Source organism: Coccinella septempunctata, chromosome 8 (assembly GCF_907165205.1).
Source record: "Coccinella septempunctata chromosome 8, icCocSept1.1, whole genome shotgun sequence".
NCBI classification, from domain to species: Eukaryota; Metazoa; Arthropoda; class Insecta; order Coleoptera; family Coccinellidae; genus Coccinella; species Coccinella septempunctata.
The window spans coordinates 2606376-2619506 of NC_058196.1; the positions used below are offsets into that span (position 1 = coordinate 2606376).

Genomic DNA, 13131 nt, shown 5'->3' on the forward strand with positions numbered 1-13131 from the left:
AGGAAAAGATGTCTACGATGGCTATGGATGGGTACTATCAAGCAGCTTCCTTTTGTCGTCAAGAATACTTGCAGGGTGGTACTGTTATCTATGTGAAATCTGGGTTTTCAGTGAGTGATATCGGTATTTCAAAGTATTCCGTTGAGATGCACTTTGAAGTTTGTGGTGTAAAATTCTCTCTGGGTGATAAGAAGTTCTGTGTTATTAGTACATATAGAGTTCCAAATGGGAATATTTCTTTATTTCTGGATAGACTGGCGTTTGTTATTGCTCGTTGTAACAAAATTGCTGATGTCATTTTCCTTTGTGGGGATATCAATATCAATTATCTCCAGTCAAATTGCTCACGGAAACATCTATTTGATGATCTGTTGCGTTGTTTCGATCTGAAATTTACTTCTATGACTGCCACTCGATTTTTTACTGATGTGAGGGGAATCACAACTTCAACTAAATTAGATTACATTTTAACAAATGCTTCGTCTGAGAATTTTGAAACTGACATTTTCAATGGTTTTTTAGGAGATCATGAGGTTTTTTCACTCAATTATAAAATTCAAATAACATCTGAAATCAAGGAATGTATTGATAATTCTGTTCTAGTTAGGAAAGTTAAACATGAAACATTATCAAATTTAACCGAATTCATTTCAATAATAAATTTTATGGATGTATATAAATGCACCAATATTGATGATGCCTTCGTCATATTTGCACAGTTAATACAGTATTCTCTGGAAATAAATTGTCCGCTTGTGAAGTCTGGGAATTCAAATCAGAATAGGAAAAACTGGATAAATGAGGAAGTGAGGGAAGCAAGCAAGAATTTGAAAAATTTAGATTGGTTAAATAAAAATATGAAGACTGTGGGTTCTTATGAAGTCTATAAAAAAGCAAAGTCAGATTTTAGACAACTCTTATGGCGCACTAAATCTAGTTATTTCTCGGAGGTCATAAACTCTTCCAGCAATAGTAATAGAGCGGTATGGAATATGGTAAATAGCATTACTGGGAGAAAAGGAAGTACAAAAATAGCAGTACAAATAAATTATTGTGGGGAAAGTTATACGGAGCCAAGAGATGTTGCTAATGTTTTTGCTAACCATTTTGCTTCAGTTGTCGAAAGAATTCTCCAGGATTATTATGGAAATATTTTGTCATCTTCATGTACGACCTCAGCTTTGTCGGGAAACACTTTCTTTTTTCATCCGGTAGTGACTGAGGAATTAGTTAGTACTGTTAGAGGCTTGAAAAATAAAAAGAGTACTGGTATTGATGGAGTATCTATCTCTGTGTTGAAGTTTATAGTGGATAATATCGCTGAACATCTTGTTTATATTATAAATTTATCGGTTACAACTGGTAAATTCCCAGATCTTTTGAAAGTGGCGTCTGTGATTCCCGTTTTTAAAAAGCATGATCCTTGCTGCATTGACAATTATAGACCCATTTCGGTGTTAAGTGTTTTCTCCAAACTCTTTGAAAAAATTGTGCTAAATCGCATGATGTCATTTCTGACTCGCTTCCGAATTATTACCGACTGCCAACATGGTTTTAGGGAAAAAACTACACAAACAGCAGCATTTTCGATGGTTGATTTTATCTATAAAAAATTAGATGAGGGATTGGCTGGCATATTTTTTGATTTGTCCCGAACATTCGATGTTATAAATTTGGAGTTTTTGGAGATCAAACTATACAATATCGGTTTTCGTGGTATTTTTCTCCAATGGCTGATGTCATTTTTGAAGAATCGATCCTTATATGTTAAGACAGAGAATTGCTGGTCTGAGAAATATGATCTTCATCATGGAGTACCTCAGGGTTCAGTGTTGGGACCGCTGCTGTTTCTCCTTTTCATAAATGACCTACCTGGGTCCATAGATCCTGAAATCATAATTATTTTCGTTGACGATACATCAGTGGCGGTCTCAGCCAGAGACCTGAGCGATCTATCAGATATTTTTAGTTCACTAGTATGTAAGTTTCTAAATTAGTGTAAAGCTAATAATTTAATTTTGAACTTGGGAATGAGTGCATTAGATTTAAGAATAGAATTAATGATTGTGAACCTATTGTTGTCAAATGCTTGGATCATCTTATTGTATCGGTAGACAAAGTTAAATTTTTAGGTGTTTACTTGGATAGCTCACTGAGATGGAGCGATCACTGTGATTATGTTTGTGGGAAATTAGCAAGCTCTCTCTATGTTATGAGCAGGATCAAGAATTCACTTCCTTTTCAGGCTGTGATGAATATTTATTATGGTTTAGTTTACAGTTTACTGAATTACAATGTTATACTGTGTGGTAACTCTATTGATTCTCATAGGGTGTTTATTATGCAAAACAGAATTTTACGATTAATTTTCAATTTAAAACCAATGGATACCTGGAGAAATATATTCATAGTGAATAATATACTCACTTTGACGTCTCTGTTTATACTTAGGTGCTTGGTATACCTACGTGAAAATGATCATTTGAAGGTAAAGCTCTCTAGCTTCCACACATACTCTACAAGGAATGATACCACACTTAGCATTCCTTTTCATAAAACATCGAAATATGAAGCAAGCCCTGTCTATCAGGCAATCGTATTGTATAATCACCTACCACCTAGTATTAGGATGTTAAACATAAACAAGGCTATTATTCTGTTGGGGAATTCTTAGGGGATGTAAATTTTTGTGTAAAATAATTTACTATTTGTTTCATTTTTTCATTGTTGACTTGTCCTATGCATTTTTGTATGTCTTAGAGGATCAATAAATTCTATTCTATTCTATTCCGTCATAAATTTCTGAAAATGGATTGCTGAAATTTATTAGAGAAAATAACGAAAAATTTTGGTTGCAGTAGCCTTTTTCTTGAGGTTGAAACTGAAATAATAATATTCGCGATAGTACTGAAGCTGGCATATGGAGTAATGAGAAAACAATATGAAAAATTACGGTGCGTAGCGTAACGCTAGATCTATGACGCCATTATAACTAGTGAAACTGAAAAGAGCAAATTTTTCCAATTATCTGTAGGATATAAATAGTAGATGAATCCCTAAAACAATGTTCTTGAATGACAAAGAAAAGCAGGATTGGAAATTATCCTGGTTATAGTGAACCAATGTCTCAATAAGTGAGAGAATGAAATAACTCGAAACAAATGAAATTAATTCAGGAACATAATACACATTGATATAAAAGTGGACAAACAAATCAACAGTTGTTGGTTTTCATATATCTGAGTTGATTTCGTTTATTTATCGCCCTAATAAGAAGGCTCACTCATTTGATATCCTCCTACTTAATTTTAACTGATAATTAGTATATCTGCTCATATTTTGAAGTTTAAATTTTTTTTTATACCGTACTTGGAACGGGACCTAACGTTGTCTTTTGAGTACACTTAACAATTTTTAATTTTTTTTCGAACCTAATGTTTCATTTAGAAAACACTCTATATCATAAATGATTCATCATATCAAACTTGCACTCTGAACTCATACATATCCTATTGCTTGATTGCAGGTCAAGAAGCGTTCAGTGGATTTTTTTTGCATAGTACTTGAAACAGTACTAACTGTCAACTTTTATGAACCCCTATCAATTTTTATTTGTTTTCAAAATTAATGTTTCATTTAGAATATGCTGTAAATTCAAAATGAATCATTATCAGACTTGCACTCCAATATTATGAATTTTCTATTTCTTGATCGCAGGTCAAGGAGCGTTCAGTCTTTTACGCATAGTACTTAAAACAGTACTGTGGTCTTTTCTCTACACCTAACAATTTTCAATTTTTTTCGAGGTTAATATTTCATTTTGAATATAGCGGGCTGGAGTTACAGATCCTACAAAAGTTTTCATTTTGTAGGTTTCTCCTTCTTCCTAAAAATCTCAATGTAGTCATTCACATTGAAAAGTTTGATATTAGGATTTTCTTTTCTTCTAATAGATGTCATATTCAGAATCTCCTTCAGAATGAAAGACCTCGTCAAGCGTTTTCTCAGATTTCCGTTCGACACATACTGCTTTTTTTCTCCAACATCGGAATTTATTTTCTTCACGACTTTTTGGCTATGTTGATTACCTTCTCTTCTTGCAGCGTGAGTGTCGGATTTTTTCTCCGGAACTTTTTCTCTTTTTCGTTCTTCTACATGTGACTCCAGAAAATTCCTGATATGAACTGTTCTCCTCAAGTCAATTTGTTTAGACTTCAATTTTTCCAATCCCATTCTCAAGATCTTCTTTCTGTCCATCTCGTCTTCCAAAATGAAAAAAATATTTAAGTATGAAACGATAAAATTCGATGTACCAAAGTTAAAAAATGTAAACCACAACACAATATTTGCAGCACGAAGCACATTCACAACTGAATACTTGGTACATCTACTCCGCTGTTATATAGCCCCTACCATCCCTTCCAAGCACCCCACCACCCAATTGCCCGTTCCGTCGTCTGATTCGATATTAGATTGCTGTGACTTGAAATTTCTATGGAATCATCGAATTACATTCGTTCAATTTAACTGTCACACGTCGGACTGATTGTTGATTTATCCTTAACTTCCTATGACCAATTTTAAAGTGTTACTTTTATTAGTTGTATGATGAGCCTTGAGAAAGGAACAAAATAGTTCCGAAACGTTGGCGAATTCATGAGAGATTGTTTTTCAACCTGTCAAAATTTCTGCGATATTTTACTTATTGTGTTCAATCCATTATTTTTGATACCTAAAAAAGAACATATAAAATATTAAATAATCAACTATGTAGTGGCAAAGATGACACGAATACCAGTGATGATATAAAATATTTTGTTTTTTTGTGATACTTGAGCCTAGCACTAAAAATACGAAAAATTAGAGAGTGTTCTATATAATTATGAGTTCATAAAAGATATGCGAATTTAAATGATAATTTCCCAGAGTATTTTTCTTACAGAAAAAATATACTATATAACTGTTTATTTTTTCAAACGTTTCTGATAATATGAAATGATAAAATATCAACAATTGAAAAGTATAAGTTATCGATACAGATAATAACTATCTGGAGAAGCAAGTATTGAAGCGCATTAGTATTTCAATTGTTAAGTTTGTTTCAAATCTCGCTGCTCCAAACAATATTTCAAAATTAATAATTTCTAGAGAATTCTTTTTCATCATTTACATTCACGTTGTGGATGGTATACTGGAGGGGAATTCCTTTGCACTACGACCTAGAGGTCTATTAGTATTACTCCTGAAGAAATAAAAACTATAGAAAGAATGATTGATAGTGGTCGTGGGATCGGAATAAATTTCACAAAGAACTCCAACTTCTTCTATGAGCGACGTTTCGCAACTTTATTGTTGCTTTCTCAATTTCTAAAAAACATACAGACAACAGTGAATATACAAACATTACACAACAATAAAAAAAAAATTCTCTACCTAGAATTCAACTGTGTTCCTCTAGTCCATGACAAAAAGATCGCAATAACATGTAGGTAAAACAGGTGACAGCGACACACTCCTTCCCGTCGTCAAATTCATACTGAATTTCATATTTATTATTATAGTACATCTGAACGGAAAAGAAATGCGCCTCCTTCATCGCTTTCATAAGAAGAGAAACATGAAAATACCGTTGAACAGAGAATTCACAAAATCTCACGAACTGGACAAATATTGGACAAACTAACTATTCTTCTTTGAACATCAATATTTCTTAAATAAAATAAAATTACACCTAAAACAAAAAACAAAAAAACTACCTGAATTTAATATTTTGTCGTGCGTATATATTTAGTATGTTGCTATATATAATGCTAAGATTAGCGCAGTCACTTCTTAGGTTGACAGTGTCGGCCAAGTTTATTTGGATCATCTCCCCCACGTTGCGTTTAAACCAATTGGCCTCCCGATCTAGCACTGTGACATCTTCGAATATAAAAGAGTGTCCAGTTTCAAAGTGGTGTGATGCTAAAGCTGTTTTGTTTGGTTTACTCTGATTCTGGTTTTTACAATCGTTGGTATGTTGGCTTATCCGTGACTTTAGGTACTGTTTGGTCTGGCCAATATATGATTTCCCACAAGAACATGGTATCTTATATATTACCTTTGACAACGATAATAACGGTGTGGGATCTTTCAAACGCGTGTATAAACACTTGGTGGATCTGACATTGTAAAAGGCCAATTTGGTATTGCTGTCGAACACTGTACTCATTCTCTGTGAAAGCCCATCAATGAAAGGAAACTTGTAAATCTTACACGGAGGCTTTTCTGAGTTGTTAAAGGCCCTATGTTGTCTGAAGTAAGAATTTAAGCACTTATTCACGAAGGTATTCGGGTAATTGTTCATCTTGAGAATGTTTTTAATAGTTCTCAAATTGGAGTCATGAATGATATGGTGACTGAGGTTCATCATTCTGTGAAGTAAACCCTTAACAGTACTCAACTTATGCTGTGAAGTCACCGTCAAGATGGCGTCAAGTGAAGACGAACATAGCGACGGCGAAAGTGTTAAAAGTGATAAAATATCAAACCTACGAGAAAACAACTACAAATGCTGTAATAAGAAAGTATGCACAATCCAAATATGCATAAATTGTGATGGACTATACCATGGATCATGTGCCAAAAAGAAAAATATCAAGGTAATCAATGGGAGATATATAGAATGTTGTGATATTGAAAAAACAAAAAAAAACAAATAAAGAGGAAATTATGGCCCTCAAAATTGAATACTTAACTAAGTTACTCACAGAAACACAGGAAAAGAACGAAATCCTTAAAGAATACAACTTAATTCTTAAAGAAAATAATAAATTACTAAAACAACAATTGAACAACAATGATAAAAAAATTGAAACACAATACTCTGACATCGTCAAAACAAGAACTCAAAGAAGCAACGTCAACCAAGAAACAATAGTCCCAAAGATAGTAGTTCAAAGATCCCATACCCCCGACAAATCTAACCAAAACAATGATAACCTGAAAATTAAACCACAACAAGAGAAGAATCCATCTAATACACTACCTAAACATCACAATGAGGAAATATCCGAATCTAATAGAGAAACAAATACACAACATGAATCAGACTTCATAGAAGTACATAAAAGGAGACGTCACACAAAAAAAAGGTTAGGAACGGGAGAAGCCTCCGACGAAGTTATTAAATCTGGTTTCGCAGGCCCTGAAAGAAAAGTTTGGCTTAATATATATAGAGTAAACAATCATGTGACAAGTGAAATGGTTCAAGAGCATATCAAAAAACAACCTGGCTTCGAAAATGAGAATATAACAGTAACTGAACTACAAACAAAACCAGCACAACTGAAAAGCTTCTGTGTAACAGCCCCCCTAACTAGAAAAGACACTATGTATGATCCATCTTTTTGGCCCCCAAACGTTGGAATAAGAAGGTTTAATTTCGAAATCCATAAAAGAACTCACGCCGGAAATTTTTTTGGGTAGTAAACAGAAATAATGAACATCAACCAGACAAAACAACAAAAAATGAACCAAAAACCACTAAAATAAGCCTTATCCACCAAAATATCCAATCTATAGGAAATGCTTTGAATAAATTAGAATATGGACTGAATGAACATAAAGAGTGCAAAATATTATGCATAACAGAACACTGGAAATCATACGAACAACTACCCACATTCCCTATACGAAATTTCAATATAGTAGGAAGCTTCTGTAGACCTGAAGGAAAACATGGAGGTTCAGCACTATATTTTCACAAAACACTTAAAAGTATTACAAGAACCAAATTACAAAAGTTTTCTCAAATTGGAGAGTTTGAATGCGCTGCAGGTGAATGGATCAGAAAGAGAGGAAATATAATCATTTTGTCGATATATAGACCTTCCGGCGGCAACATCCATACCTTCTTCTCAAAATTAGAACAAACATTAAACAAAATAATACCTGAAAACAAACAAATAATAGTAGCTGGTGATTTCAACATAGAATTACGAAAAACAAATAGAGATGGAATAGAACTGATAAACCTTATGAGATCTTTCAACCTCAAACATGTCATATATCAAGATACTAGAATTACAAATGAAACAAGCTCATCTATCGACAACATCTTCACAAATATCCAACATTGGGAAAGTTCGGTCATTAATATACATATGTCAGATCACACAGCACAAAAAATTATTTTTACTACAGAAGAAGTAAAGATAAATAACATCTATTTCCGAAGATTTTATGGCCAGCAAGAAAAAGATGCATTTTTGGAAAAATTATTCAACCAAAACTGGAACCTTGTGCGAGAGATAGATAGATCCGAAGTGAATAGACAATGGGATGTTTTCATGTCTGAATTCATAAAACAAAAAGATTGATAAGGGGTGTGGGTAATTGATAGGTGTTATTAAATAACTCTTCTTTATTTCATCTAGTCGACGTTTCAATCCCGATGGGGACCTTCTTCAGGACTCTAAAAAACACACAAAATTAACAAAGGAAACAGCGTGACAGATGTAGCATGCTTCGAACAAGAGTACTAACCGAAATACAGAGTTTCAAGTTATAACTGCAAAACACCAAACCAATAAGCAGGGAAATTAATGATGGCATTCAAGACAGGAAGGCATACATAAAAAAAAAAATTCGCTATCTCAAACAGGAAAAGACAAGTCAATCCCACAGTCCTTAAAGTTCTTAAAATACGACACAAGGTTATAATCCGGGAGACACAGAAAAGAACTGTCATGTAAACCACAGAGCCAATTGTTTCACTTTGGTCTCAGCATTTCACTCTCACTGAATTCTTTCGACATATTAGAAAAACAATATATATAAAGGTGAACCATGACACATCAAAATCCCAAAATTCAAATTTATTTATTCATTTCTTTTCAGTCAATTTCACTCTCACCAAAATCGACACATCTCCTAAACTGTACCGGAGTCTTCTCCACGCAATCCAACCAGTTCCCTCTCACCGAACTGATCATAATGAATTAGGTAGGAATATATTGAACTTAAGTTATTGACGTCTCTCCTGTAATTCATGGAGTTAGATAGGCGTTTGATGTGGAACATCTCCATGAAACATCTTTTGTTGGTGTTCTTCTCCAATTCAAGAACTCTGGTGGAATCGTAGTCAACAGGATGATCGGTCTTCCGGAAATGTTCAGCCAGGGCGCAAGTCTTGCTTGGAATTCTACAGGAGAGACGTCAATAACTTAAGTTCAATATATTCCTACCTAATTCATTATGATCAGTTCGGTGAGAGGGAACTGGTTGGATTGCGTGGAGAAGACTCCGGTACAGTTTAGGAGATGTGTCGATTTTGGTGAGAGTGAAATTGACTGAAAAGAAATGAATAAATAAATTTAAATTTTGGGATTTTGATGTGTCATGGTTCACCTTCATATATATTGTTTTTCTAATATGTCGAAAGAATTCAGTGAGAGTGAAATGCTGAGACCAAAGTGAAACAATTGGCTCTGTGGTTTACATGACAGTTCTTTTCTGTGTCTCCCGGATTATAACCTTGTGTCGTATTTTAAGAACTTTAAGGACTGTGGGATTGACTTGTCTTTTCCTGTTTGAGATAGCGAATTTTTTTTTATGTATGCCTTCCTGTCTTGAATGCCATCATTAATTTCCCTGCTTATTGGTTTGGTGTTTTGCAGTTATAACTTGAAACTCTGTATTTCGGTTAGTACTCTTGTTCGAAGCATGCTACATCTGTCACGCTGTTTCCTTTGTTAATTTTGTGTGTTTTTTAGAGTCCTGAAGAAGGTCCCCATCGGGATTGAAACGTCGACTAGATGAAATAAAGAAGAGTTATTTAATAACTTATCAATCTTTTTGTTTAATACACTTTGGGAATTAAAAGCGACTATCTGAATTCATAAATATATTCAACGAGAATTTTCCCAAAAAACCATCTCTAAACAAAAAGCGAGCCTATATTCACAAAACACCTGAAATTGAAAAAATTAAAAACGAATTAGACATCCTCTTAGTCTTGAGTAACGTGAGCCCACAACATCTTGATCTTTACCAAAAAACAAAAAAAGAATATGACAATGCATTGAAAAACCAGAGAACCAAAACATATGAGGAAAGAATAATCAAGTCAGACAATAAAGGTAAAACTATGTGGCAAATATGCAAAGAGATCACTGGCACAACAAGATCCACTGAAGATTGGCAATTGGAAGGGACTCCAGAAGAAATAGCAGAAAATTTCAACGATCACTTCAACAACACAGTAAACACCCTCCTAAATAACATATCTACAACACCTATAGATTATTCTCACATGAAGCGTATAGAGAAGTCCTTCTACCTGAGACCCACAACACCTTCCGAAATAGAGAACTTAACAAAAACCATCAAAAACAAATTCAGCAGCGGAGATGACGAAATTCCTATTATGATAGTCAAGTTATCATTACCAGCAATCAGCGAAATACTATCATACATCATAAATAATTCTTTCAAACATGGTATATTTCCAGATTCCTTGAAACTAGCACTCATAAAACCAATATTCAAAACAGGCAACCCAAAACTTCTCAACAACTACAGACCCATAAGTTTACTACCAGCATTCTCCAGAATTTTTGAAGTACTAGTCTCGACAAGATTAACTGAATACTTTAAAGAAAATAATCTTTTTTCACATACCCAACATGGATTTCTACATGGACGCTCAACACAGACAGCTATCTTTGAATTCTTGCAGTACATTTTGGAGTCACTTGAGGACAGTAAGATGGCTCTGGGTATTTTCCTAGACCTCTCTAAAGCCTATGACTCATTAAACAAAGAATATCTTCTTCAGAAATTAGAGTTTTATGGAGTGAGAGGAAACACAATTAAATGGCTTGATTCATTCATGACTAACAGAAAACAAAGAGTTACCATCACACAAAATAAAAATCAATCAAAGTCAAAAATATTGATAAGAAAAATAGGAATCGACCAAGGAAGCGTCATCGGCACACTCTTATTCTTAATATACCTGAACGATCTAGGCCACATAGTACTGCAAGATGAAGGAAACATGGTGAATTTTGTCGACGACACAAATCTATTAACCAGTGCCGAGGATTTTGAAGAGCTCTCAAGACAAGCAAACCACATCTTCTTGAAATCAAAAACATGGTTCAACCAAAATGACCTAGTTTTAAATGAGGACAAATCAAAAATCATTCTTTTTGACACAAGTAGGTCAAACAAGGAAAAATCAGATTCAGTAACCTTATCCAACTGTAACTACCAACTATCGAACTACGTCAGATTTCTGGGAGTCTACATTGATCAATTCCTCAATTGGCGTCAACACACAGAATTCATTTCAGTGAAGTTGAGTAAGACATGCTTTGCACTAAGATCAATAACCCAATATATGAATGAGAAAACCTTAAGAACATTATATTTTGGAAACTTTGAATCCACGTACAAATATGGAATAATTTTCTGGGAAACAAATGAAAACTTAGAGAAAATATTCCTAATTCAGAAGAAAGCAATTCGAATAATTTACAAAATGAAATTTAGGGAATCATGTAGAGGAACTTTTAGATTTAGAGGAATTTTCACTGTTTATGGCCTGTATTTGTTTGAATGCCTTATGTTCTTACACAAAAATAGGAGTAGTTTCATATCTGAGAATATAAATAGTTACAACACAAGAAATTTAAATATAATGTTTCCAACCCATAGATTAACATTAACTGAGAAGAGCGCTGCTTATATGAGCATCAGAGCTTTCAATAAGTTACCAAATGATATAAGACGCATAAATAACTATAAATCGTTCAGAAATAAAGTTAAAAATCTACTGATTGCATTGGAACCATACAACCTCAGGGACTATTTTGAAGCTACTGAGTGAACTAAAAATTTTTGTGACGTCATTTCATTTAATTTTGGAATTATTGTTACTTCATGTAATTCGAATTTATCTGAAATAAAGAAATATCTTATCTTATCTTATCTTATGGCCAATAGGGTTGTAGGAGTGGTAATTTAAAATTCTGCCCGAGCTAGTTGGCTTGGTGAACCAATTCTTAAGTAGGGTTCCACACTCTTTTCTATGTACTTCAACATCTAGAAAGGCTAGTTTATTATCTCTTTCTGTTTCCATGGTAAACTGAAGTTTTGGGTTGAATGCATTGAAGTAATCTAGGATGGTATCGAATTCCTCCTCGGGCACTGCTGTGATCGAATCATCCACGTATAACCAGAAGAAGGGAAGAACAATAGGTAAGTTCGCCAACACCGAAGACACCAACTCATCCATTGCTATCTCTGCTAGAATTGGACTAAGAGGGTTGCCCATGGCACTTCCGTCTAGCTGTAAATATATGTTCCCTCCAAAACTGAAGTAACTCGAATCGAAATAAAACTAGATCATTTCTAGAAATATCTTCTTTGGAATGTTCGTATATGCGGATATGTAAGACCATCGTTTAGAGTTTGTGCTCAGAACTAACCCTTTTGGAATATTTGTAAAGAGGGAAATGACATCTAATGAAATGAGCTTGTAGTGATCAGGCAGCTGTACATTGTTTAAGTTCTTCACAAACTCAAATGAACTTTTCACCTTGTAATTGAAAGTTGTTGTTACTGGTAAGAGTATCTGATGTAAAAAGGTTGCCAAGTTATAACAAGGGGCGTTAACAGAGCTAACAATTGGTCTTAAGGCAAAATTTTCTTTATGTGTTTTTCTCAACCCGTAGATCTTAGGGGGGACCGAATTGTGAGTCATAATCTTCTTGCTAAGTGTTTTACTTATAAACTGATTCTCTACCAACTTTTTCGCAAACTCATTCACACGTTTTTGATATTTCATGGTAGGATCTTTGCAGATTGGTTTATAGATGTTTCTGTCACTAAGCATTTCTTGCATTCTAAGCATTCATTCATAGTCCTTTTTGAGCATGATAACTGTTGAGTTCCCCTTGTCTGACCGTCTGACAAGGGGTTATCATGCTCAAAAAGGACTATGAAGAGGAAATGCAAGAAATGCTTAGTGACAGAAACATCTATAAACCAATCTGCAAAGATCCTACCATGAAATATCAAAAACGTGTGCTCTCATGGTGAACACATCTGTGCACTTACCAGTGAATATAATTGCGTTTTCAT

At 34.1% G+C, this 13131-nt stretch overlaps 2 long non-coding RNA genes across 2 annotated transcripts; one reads left to right on the top strand and one right to left on the bottom strand.

Moving 5' to 3' along the window:
- Positions 1 to 8309: 8309 nt before the first annotated feature.
- LOC123318662 lies at positions 8310 to 8621 on the bottom strand. The gene is made up of 2 exons (XR_006538386.1): positions 8527 to 8621; positions 8310 to 8455 (listed from the first exon to the last, which is right to left on the bottom strand). It is a non-coding gene; the product is annotated as an uncharacterized LOC123318662 (long non-coding RNA).
- Positions 8622 to 9589: 968 nt separating this feature from the next.
- LOC123318663 lies at positions 9590 to 9818 on the top strand. The gene is made up of 2 exons (XR_006538387.1): positions 9590 to 9684; positions 9756 to 9818. It is a non-coding gene; the product is annotated as an uncharacterized LOC123318663 (long non-coding RNA).
- The last annotated feature ends 3313 nt before the right edge of the window (positions 9819 to 13131 follow it).